The sequence below is a fragment of the Piliocolobus tephrosceles genome, chromosome 5 (genome assembly GCF_002776525.5).
Source record: "Piliocolobus tephrosceles isolate RC106 chromosome 5, ASM277652v3, whole genome shotgun sequence".
Taxonomy (NCBI): Eukaryota; Metazoa; Chordata; class Mammalia; order Primates; family Cercopithecidae; genus Piliocolobus; species Piliocolobus tephrosceles.
Genome location: NC_045438.1, coordinates 42,840,674 through 42,852,361, shown reverse-complemented (window position 1 = coordinate 42,852,361; position 11,688 = coordinate 42,840,674).

The following is an 11,688-nucleotide window of genomic DNA, read 5'->3' as shown; positions in this document are numbered from 1 at the left end:
CATGAAGGGGTAATGAAGCTCAATTGCACATTTACATGTGTTTCTCCCTTCATAAATATTAATGATTCCTCCTATAGCTTATTAAATATGTGTATTCTGCCACCCTGCTCCCTTTCACTTTGCTCCTCCCTCAGAATGTATGTTTTTGGCTTCTGGCTGGAGGGTATTCCCAGCCTGTCAGAAAGGCCACCCTGCAGGCTGAAACCCTTATGCGCCTCATCTTTCTTCAGGTCAAAAGCATAAGAAAGTTACCTTCTGATATGGTTTGTCTGTGTCCTCACCCAAATCTCATCTTGAATTGTAACTCTCATAATTCCCATGTGTTGTGAGAGGGACCCAGTGGGAGATAACTGAATCATGGGGGTGGTTTCTCCCATACTGTTCTTGTGGTACTAAATAAGTCTCATGAGACCTGATGGTTTTATAAGAGGTTTCCCCTTTCATTTGGCTCTCATTCTCTTTTGTTTGCTGCCATGTAAGACATGCCTTTTGCCTTCTGCCATGATTGTGAGGCCTCCCCACCATGTGGAACTCTGAGTCCATTAAACCTCTTTTTCTTTATAAATTACCTAGTCTCCGGTATGTCTTTATCAGCAGTGTGAGAACGGATTGATATGCTTTCTCATACCACTAGTAAATGGCAGAGCAGAGATTTAAACCTAAGGAGCCTGACTAGTGCCTGGCCACCTAATCATGTTGCTTGTTTGTTTTTGTCTTTTTTTTCTTCTGAGTAATGTTCTGCATTTTTTTTTTTTTTTTTTTTTTTTCCCTGAGACAGGATCTTGATCTGTCAACCAGGCTGGAGTGCAGTGGTGTAAACATGGTTTACTGCAGCTCGACCTCCTGGGCTCAAGCAATCCTCTCACCTCAGCATCCTGAGTAGCCGGGACCACAGGTGTGTGCCACTATGCCCGGCTAATGTTTTTATTTTTTGTAGAGATAGGGGTCTCACTGTGTTGCCCAGACTAGTCTTGAACTCCTGGACTCAAGTGAGCCTCTCACCTCAGCCTTCCAAAGTGTTGGGATTACAGGCCACCGTGGCCAGCCTGCTTACTTTATATATTTATCATTCTAAACACTAAACACACAGTGCAAAGCACTTTTTATTCATGATATCTAATTCCTTCAGCAAGCCAGTGAAGTACAATTAAATGACACTAAACCAATCTTGCAGATGTGAAATCTGAGGTTCAGAGAATTGAAGTTATTTACTTAAGGTCACACAGTAAGTAGAAAAGCCTAGAAGTGTAGTCCATCAGGCTTGTTTAGGAAAGCCATTCCCTTATCCATATACTATACTACCTCCCTGAGGCAGTCAACCAGCAAATTCTGTTCATCCTACTTTCTAAATATCCACATATATCACTTCATTACTCATTTTATCAAATTTATCATTTTAAACTCAGGTCACTTCCCTGTATAAAATCCTTCGATGGGCCGGGCAAGTAGCACATACCTGTAATCCCAGCACTTTGGGAGGCCAAGACGGGTGGATCACCTGAGGCCAGGAGTTCGAGATCAGCCTGGCCAACATAGCAAAACCCTGTCTCTACTAAAACATACAAAAATTAGCCGGGCATGGTGGCACACACCTGTAGTTCCAACTACTTGGGAGTTTGAGGCAGGAAAATTGCTTGTACCCAGGAGGGAGAGGGTGCGCTGAGTCAGGATCGTGCCACTGTACTCCAGCCCGGGCAATAGAGTGAGACTCCATCTCAAAAAAAAAAAAAAAAAAAAAAAAAAATCCCTTGATGTCTACCCTTGGACTTCAGGATAAACTATTTTGCAGAGCAACCAAGATTTTATATCTTCTGGTCTCCAGCCATCAATTTAACATGACATCTCCTTATTCTCCCATGCTCCACTCATGATCCAGCCCTATGAAACTGGGTGCAGTTCCCAAACGTACCTGAAAGACATTGGCTCTCTCCTGCCCATCTAAAAGGCTCTTTCTTTCTCTCCTCTCCTTGTTTGCAAGTCATACTTTAGCCATCTGTTTCTTCTGGCTGAACTCAAGTCTAGCCGAAGCTAAGTTGACCCAAAAGGGGCAGTAGGGGAATTCCTGTGAAGGACTGCCCCAAACCATCCTGAGATGGGGCTGGACAGAATTCCAAAGAAAGAAGCACTAAACGCTGGGGTGATCAGTCCAAAGCATTTATTAGAGATGTTACATTCAGAGTGCTTAAGTGGACAGGGCGAAAAGAGATGTTTCTATGTAGGTATGTCAGCAATGAGAAGTCGGGTTATGGAGTTTATGAGGGTTTAGGGAATTTGGCTTAGGTCTGGGCTAGTCTCTATGTGTTCAGTGACATATTTTGATCTTTCAGTGTTTGAAGCAATAACCTACACAACTTTATCAGTGCCTGGGAATGTTCAAGGTCCAGGTTTAAGTTTAAGCCTACAGGGTGAAAAAAACCCCATGCAGCTGGCCAGGTCACAGAGTGGTCAAGGCACTCTATGTTAGTCAGGACACAGAAAGAAAGTAGGGGGCTCTGAGGGACTCTACACCATCTCTGCCTCTTGGAAACATTTTCATACTCTTCAAAACTGGTGATCATCCTGAATGTTCTCACTGTATCCTGTACACACTACTCTACTCAGTTATGCTGAATTGTAAATTCTTATTTTAATCTATCTCTAGAACCAGACTGCAGTCACCTACTGAAAAGCAAGGATCCTTGTCTTGCTGACTTGACGTCTTTAGGGCCTAGCATAGTAAAGGCTCAATAATAATTGCACTGTTCCAAGTATTTTACCTATATTTACTCATTAAATCCTTATAACAGATTTAAGTGGACATACTATTAACCTTTTCTACTCGGTAGAGATTATAGAACGGAAAGTTAAGTGACTTTTGCCCCAGGGTACAAAGTCCATAAGTGATGAAGCCAGAATGTGAGCTCAATTGTAGCTTGAGAGTCACACCCTACTATTACAGTACTGTAGACCCCATTTCAGAAAACCAGCTAATCACAAAATACTCCAACACATAAGGTTAGCTCGTATGTGTCAGAGACTGTTTCGAGTGCTGTCTTAATGCAGAAAAATGTTATTTTGCCACCAGGGAAAGCAAAAATAATTGAAATATTATAGTAATGATAATAAATCCAAGCAATACTTCTACTCTGTATGCTCTAGTTACTGATATCCATGTGACAGTGATTAAACAGAATTTCTGGCTTAGTCTAGGCTTTGAACACATTTTAAAAATTTTTTATATGGAATTAAGCTATTGAAATTATGGTTTTATCCCCATTCATATCATATTCACTGGTTCTCCATCTTCCATCAGCATCACTCAAGGAGTCCCAAGCATCAGGAAGCCGATGTACACATAAGTGCAGAGAAAACTAATTAGAACCTGAAGCAGTAACTTCTAGGAGTTATAAATTACATCTTTGAAAATACTAATAAAGCTTATGGCGGTATTAATTTTATTTTTATTTTTTGAGATGGAGTCCCGCTCTGTTGCCCAGGCTGGAGTGCAGTTGTATGATCTCGGATCACTGCAACCTTCACCTCCCTGGCTCAAGCGATGTTTGTGCCTCAGCCCCCCAAGTAGCTGGGACTACAAGTGTCCACCACCACACCTGGCTAATTTTTTTATTTTTAGTAGAGATGGGATGTCACCATGTTGGCCGGGCTGGTCTCGAACTCCTGACTTCTAGTGATCTGCCCACCTCAGCTTTCCAAAGAGCTGTGATTACAGGTGTGAGTCACTGCACCCAGCCGGTACTTAATTTAAAAAAAGGAAAAGTGCGGCAAAATGGATGTACCAGGATGTTCATTGTAACACTGCTGCTAATAGAGAAAAATAGAAAAATTAAAATTTCATTAGTGAGCCCGTTGTGGTGCCCAGGAGTTTGAGTCTAGCCTAGGCAACATAACAAGACTCTATCTCTCAAAAAAAGAAAATTTTTGTTAGTAAAGGATTGATTGAAACAAACAAGCAAACAAACCATTCATACAACGAGCTACTGTGATGCTGGTTTAATTTAGATTAAGTTTTGTTTTTTTGAGATGGGTCTTGCTATGTTGCCCAAGCTGGTCTCAAACTCTTGGCCTCAATTGATCCTCTTGCCTCAGCCTTCCAAATAGCTGGGACTATAGGCACATGCCACTGTGTCTGGCTTCTTTTTGTTAAAAATCTATAAAAAAGGAAAAATACGTTACAAAGAAATGTCATAGGGTGGCTCGGTGGCTCATGCCTGTAATCCCAGCACTTTTGGAGGCTGAGGCAGGCGGATCACGAGTTCAGGAGATCGAGACCACCCTGGCTAACACGGTGAAACCCTGTCTCTATTGAAAATACAAAAAAATTAGCCGGCATGGTGGCAGGCACCTGTAGTTCCAGCTACTCGGGAGGCTGAAGCAGGAGAATGGCGTGAACTGGAGAGGTGGAGCTTGCAGTTAGCTGAGATCGTGCCACTGCACTCCAGCCTGGGTGACAGAGCAAGACTCTGTCTCAAAAAAAAAGAAATATTATAGTGCAAGTGTAAAAAAAATCTGGGAGACTATGCACCAAACTGCCAACAACGATTATTCACAAAGAGCTGGGATGGGATTGCAGGGAACTTTCAGTGTCTATATTAGACACTTCTTCAATGTTTACATGATTAGAGTGAAGATTTAAAGTATTACATTTGGTTTTATATATATATAAAGTAACAATACTTAAAAATAAAAGGAAAGAGGTACTAATATAATTTGGTTCAATAAATATTGTTGAACGATAATACTCTTTGTAACTGGGGCTCATCCTGAGAGTTCTCACTGTATCCTGTGATCACACTACTCTGCTCAGTTATGCTAAATTGTAAATTCTTATTTTCATCTGTCTCTAGAACCAGACTTCAGTCATCTACTCAAAAGCAAGGATCTTTGTCTTGCTGACTTGACTTCTTCAGGGCCTAGCATATTGAAGGCTCAATAATAATCGCACTGTTCCAAGTGCTTTACATACATTTACTCATTAAATCCTTAGAGCAGGATTTAATGTCATGGCTCTCATGTATAAAGTGAGCACATGTTAAAGATTTTATTTTACACATGATTAATAAAGGAACCAGTAGGATGTTACAATTAGTTCAAAGGACAATCCAAAGAACAGAAACATTCATAGAGCAGGAATATTGTGAAGAATGTGCAAATGGAGACACAACTTACTTCTTCCACAGTAAGGGAAGGAAGTGAGTTGAAATCTCTACTGGACAGAATTTATGTAGATGTTTAGAGACAAGAATTGTTTTGCATAATTGTCAGTTTTCTGACATTTACAATGTTGTAAAATAGCTCAAAGACAAGGAGAGGCACAGAACCCTCATAAAGTCAGAATCAAAAAGGTGTACTTGTCTCTACAATGTATTGTTTCTCACAGAAACACAAAATTTCCCCTACAATATTAACTGATGACAGTAGTATGCATTGTATACTAGCTGGAATTAGTCTCTGGCATTTCTTTCATTCTTATTATGCAACTTGGGCTAAGTGGACCTCAGTTTACTTACATGAATGTAAAATGGGAATGATATTATTAATACATACCTTCCAGAGTTGTTGTTGGATTAAATGAGAGGATGGGTATGAAGTACTTGGACCTGTGCTTGGCTTTTAGTAAGCATTTGATGAACGTGAGCTGTTGTCCTTTTCTCAGCTGAACGTAGTTATTCACCTCACTGCATTGTACTTCAGGATGATCGTCTCCTGAAACAGGACCTTCAGTATGTAGGATGCGTCAGGGGACACGAACTTTGCTTCACATCAGGTTCACTTCATGAGAATCTGTTTGCTTGCCCGTTGAACCAACTTTTCTGCTTCCTTGGATCTTATTATTTTGCTTTCTCTAAACTTCTGGTATGTTTTAGGTCCTTTATGGTACATCCTTAAATTTCAAATCTTTTACTTGCTTATAGTGACTAGCAATTGTATGTTCTTTAAAATTCTTTTTAATTGCACAATCCTTTTAGATCGCTTGGCTTTTTGTTTACTGACTCCTGTTCTTAGATTCAGAAATATATACATTTAGGCTAGGCACTGTGGCTCATGCCCGTAATCCCAGCACTTTGGAAGGACAAGATGGGAGACTCACTTGAGCCCAGGAGTTTGAGACCAGCCTGCGTGACAAAGTGAGACCTCGTCTGTACAAAACAATTAGCTGGGTGTGATGGGAAGTGTCTGTAGTCCCAGCTACTTGGGAAGCTGAGACAGGATGATCACTTGAGCCCGGGAGGTTGAGGCTACAGTGAGCTGTGCTTGTACCACTGCACTCCAGCCTGGGTGACAGAGTGAGACCCTGTCTCAAAAAAGAAAAAAAAAAAAAAAACAAGTACATACATTTATTGAATATCATGATGGTAGTATAAAACAAAAGCACCTGTAATCCTAGGATTTTGGTAGGCCGAGGCAGGCGGATCACGAGGTCAGGAGATCAAGACCATCCTGGCTAACATGGTGAAACCCCGTCTCTACTAAAAATACAAAAAATTAGCCAGGCACGGTGGCATGTGCCTGTAGACTCAGGTACTTGGGAGGCTGAGGCAGGAGAATCGCTTGAACCTGGGAGGCGGAGGTTGCAGTGAGCTGAGATCGCGCCCCTGCACTCCAGCCTGGGAGACGGAGCAAGACTCCGTCTCAAAAAACCCAAAACCCAACAAACAAAAAAACCACATACATTTTGTTGATGAATACACTTGGAAATATTAATCTGAAACAATTTACTGTGCCTTTGTAACTATAAAATGAATTTTAAGTACCCTTTGATATATTTCAGTTGGACTCACTCTAGCTTTAGAGCATAAAATGTATACAAATCATTATTAGTCCCCTTTCCTGTGAGTAACAGATAATATAAAAACTTGAAACTGAAAAAAAAAATTAAGAGTAATTACAAAGAGTAATCACATCACGCATGCATTTATTTATTTTTATGTTTTAAACTTTTTTTTTTTTTTTTTTTTTTTAGAGACAGAGTCGTGCTCTGTTCCCCAGGCTGGAGTACAGTGGCACAATTATAGCTCACTATAGCCCTGAACTCCTGGACTCAGGTGATTCGCACACCTTAGCCTCCCAAATAGCTGGGACTACAGGCACATGCCACCGCGCCCAGATGATTAAAACAAAAATTGTACAAACAGGGTCTCACCATGTTGTCCAGGCTGGTGCCAAACTCCTAGGCTCAAGCAACCCACCCACTCCAGCCTCCTACAGTGCTGGGATTACAGGCTCGAGCCACCACACCCAGCCCATGCATACATTTAACTCATGAATTTATGCTTTTGGCATATGAGAAATGGAGATTTACCATCATTACTACTGAGAGAAATAGGCGATTCTGCCTGCCATTGCATCAATGAGCGTATTCACAGAATGTGGGTGACACAAAACATTAATCAGCTTTCTCCTATACAATCAGATTATACAGTGTCCAATCACTCTGCTCCCTGTACTTCTTATAGAGTGAATATCTCACTGTGCTGAATGTAATTCTTAGGCTTTAAAGGTAAGGTTCTAGACATATATATGCTGTTATATTTAAAATATAGCAATTAAATATAAACTAACTTCAACTGTGCCAAATTAAAGAACCAGCCACCTATTCCAATGTTGAAGTAAAAACAGGCTGTGTTAGACTTATTGAGATAGTATGTTTGTATATAGTATTTGGGGCAATATAAGGCATTTTCAAATATAATTTTTGCTTTACAATTTATCCTCCTACATAGTGTAGTATTCCATTTTATTTAAAGTTAAGCTATCCTGTAAAACTCATTAAACTTAAGACAAACATCCTAAGCACTTAGATGATGAGTAAATGATTTTATTTTGCAGCCTTGGAGACAAAACCTGGTAATGACAGAATAGTTTATTAGATTTTTATTGTAGTAATTTCTCACGGTCTTAAGATACATTGTCTGTTGAAAAGGTTTATCCACTTCCACAGCTTCCATTACATGTGCTGCTGATTCTCAGCTTCCTATCTGTAGCGTGGACTTTTTTCCTGACTTTCAGACTCATATATCCAACTGACTACTGTACATCTATCCACATGTGGATGTCCCAACAGAAGGCAATTCAAACAAATTGAATTGCATTTCCAAAATTGAATGCCTCCCTTTTCCATACCTCCTATGCTCTCTTGCTCTTCCCTGCCCTCCAGTCTAGCCTTACATCGGCCTCAGTGCTGCTGTTTTCTATTTCAGCAAGTGGCATCACCACCATCTGCTCAAGCCAGCCACATGATAGGTATAATCTTAACTTTTCCGTCTCCTCCATTTCCCCTATGGAACAATCATTTCTACTTCATGACTGTCCTTTGAGTCTGTTTATGTCTCTTCATTCCAATAGTTAATACCTTGGTTGGGGCCACCGTCACCTCCCAACAAGATTATGGCAGTAGTAATGGCCACCATGCTTCCAATATTGCTTCCTCCAATCCAATCCATTCCTTCAATCCAATCCACTGTGGCCAGGATGAGTAGGGCAAATCTGATGATGTTACCTCTGAGCTTCAAATCCTTTAGTGAATCTCTATTGTCTGAAGGATAAATTCTAAATTCTTTGACAAGGTTTAAAAGGATCATCACGATGTAGTCTTCATTTACTTCTTTAGTCTCATTACAGCTTCCATCTTTGGCTCAGCTTTAATACTTACTTATGCCATTCTGAGCATGACTATAGAGTTCTGGTCTCAGGAAATAATCTAGATTAGACATTGGTATGGGATAAATGTGCAATCTAATTAGATGTCATGGCTGGGTGTGGTAGCTCATGCCTGTAATCCCAACATTTTGGAAGGCCGAAGAGGAAGGATCGCTTAAAGCTAGTTGTTTGAGACCAGCCTAGGTAATCTAGTGAGACCTCTGTCTCTATAAGAAAGCTTTTTAAAAATTAAATGTCATTTAAATAAATTATGTCTAATTAGAGAGAGAGAATATGGAAAAAATGCAAAGTCTCAAGTAGGCCAGTAAAAGATTGTTGAAGGAAATTAACTGCAACTTGAGAGTTCCTTCTACTTTTCTACATCTTGTTTTCTTTTTTCTTTTAGAGAAAGGGTCTCACTCTGTCACCCAGGCTAGAGTGCAGTGTTGTGATCATAGCTCACTGCAGTTCTTGACCTCCTAGACTCAAGCAATCTCCCTGCCCCAGCCTCCCGAGTAGCTGGGACTATAGGTATGCCACCAGGCTTGGTTAACTTTTTAAATTATTTGTAGAGTCAGGGTCTTGCTATGTTGCCCAGGCTGGTCTCAAACTTCTGGACTCAGGCAGTCCTCCTGCTTTGGCCTCACAAAGCACTGGGTTTATAGGCAGGAACCACTGTGCTGGCCAAACTTACTTCTTCCTATCAAAGAACCTTTTAGGATGCAGTTTGGATCAGGTATAACAAAACCAATTCTTTCTGGATTTGGAGACCCTCTAACAATGTAAAGATTGAAACATGGTTCTGAGTACATCCCTGTGGTTGAAGCAGCTTCTTCCCAGAAGTATGTAACACTTAGGATGCATTTATCCCTCATGGATTTTTCTTCCCCATTAAGCAAAGAGTGAATTGTCAATCTGGTAATCAGTTTACCTGAGGTTTTAAAATCTGCTTTTCTTAGTGTCTGTTTCTATAAACCTGGGAATTAAATATGGATATTAAATCAAAGTCAAAATAACACTTTTGTGTTACATTTAATTATGTTTTATAATTTTTTTTTTTTTTTTTTTTGAGACGGAGTCTCGCTCTGTCGCCCAGGCTGGAGTGTAGTGGCCGGATCCTGGCTCACTGCAAGCTCCGTCTCCCGGGTTCACGCCATTCTCCTGCCTCAGCCTCCCGAGTACCTGGGACTACAGGCGCCCGCCACCTCGCCCAGCTAGTTTTTTGTATTTTTTAGTAGAGACGGGGTTTCACCATGTTAGCCAGGATGGTCTCGATCTCCTGACTTTGTGATCCGCCCGTCTCGGCCTCCCAAAGTGCTGGGATTACAGGCTTGAGCCACCGCGCCCGGCCATGTTTTATAATTATTAAGACGATCTGTATGTACTTGGTATTAAAGCACTTAACAATTTTTTAATAACTGGAATATTGTAGAAATCTGACCTATTAGCATGCAATCCCAATTTAAACTATGTAACTAATTTTAGACTTGTAAAATTAAAAAGTATAAGAACATTTCTACATTTGTAAATAATACTGAAATGTCTAAGAAAAGTTGAGTTACTGCTTATATAATGCATTAGGTTTAAAAGTGTTGTTAAATGCTTGTTACAGTCACATTTGGGCATTTGAAATGATTACACAGAAAATAAAATCTGCCAAATTTATATATGCTATTTCAAGAAAAACTTTAAAGAAACTATAATGCAATAGCTGGAGAAGATACTTGCATTGTTCCCAGAAGGATGAGTTGGATATTAACATATAAAGAGCTCCAGTTGGAGCGAATGGCTTAATCAAAGTTGTGATGTGCAAAGAGTGCATCACATACTTGGGGAACAATGAGTTTCATTTGATTTGGTCCAAGTGTGGAATAAAAGGAGTTTAATCTGGAACTGTGGTTTGTGGTTAGACTACAGATGCCTTTTTTTTGAGACAGGGCATAGCTCTGCAGTGGCGAGATCTCAGCTTACTGTAACCTCCGCCTACCGGGTTCAAGCGATTCTCATGTCTCAGCCTCCTAAGTAGCTGGAACTATAGGTGCACACCACCACACCTGGCTAATTTTTGTATTTTTAGTAGAGACAGGGTTTCACCATGTTGGCCAGGCTGGTCTTGAACTCCTTAGCTCAAGTGATCCACCTGCCTTGGCCTCCCAAAGTGCTGGGATTACAGGTTTAAGCCATTGTGTCTGGCCATAACTACAGCTCTTGAGGGCTAGATTAAAGCACCTGGGAGTTGTTCAGCAGGTACTGGACAATTCTAAGCAGGAATGATATATGAGTGTGCTTTAGGAAGACTAATGCCATCTGGGTACAGTGGCTCATGCCAGTGATCCCAGCACTTTGGGAGGTTGAGGTGGGAGGATTGCTTGTGTCCAGGAGTTCAAAGCTAGCTTGGACAACATAGCGAGCCCCATCTCTACAAAAAATACAAAAAACAAAATCAAAAAAAGAATTAGCCAGGCATGGTGGAACTTGCCTGTAGTCCCAGCTATTTTGGAGGCTGAGGCAGGAGGATGGCTTGAGCCCCGGAGTCCCAGGATGCTGTGAGCCATGACTGTGCCACTGTACTCCAGCCTGGGTGACAGAGCAAGACCCTGTCTCAAAACAAACACAAAAAAACCCACACTAAAAAACAAGGACTGACTGTGGGAAAAGATTTTGTAGCTCAGCTTGCTATGTATTGCTACCTGAAGAATTAGAGGCAAATTCTTGCTCATGTTAAATACCCCCTTCTCTGGTTTGTCTGACCTGGGCCAACTAAGGTAAAAAAGTCCATCCAAAAACAAATCATTGAGTAGATAAGCACCAACAATGCTATTTCTCTCTTCCCTATGATATTCATCTAATTTCAAAAAGCTAACACCTGCAGCTTTTTTTTTTTCCATTCAAATCCTTAGAAATGGTGTCTCTTTATAACAAAAGAGCAAAAAAATCCTCAGACGAACTTTAGGTTCTTAGTCTTTCTCTAGATTTTACATGTTCCACTATTAGCGACCACCCTTTAAAGAGGAGAGTTTAAAACTCACAAACTAAGTGAGGACTTGGGTG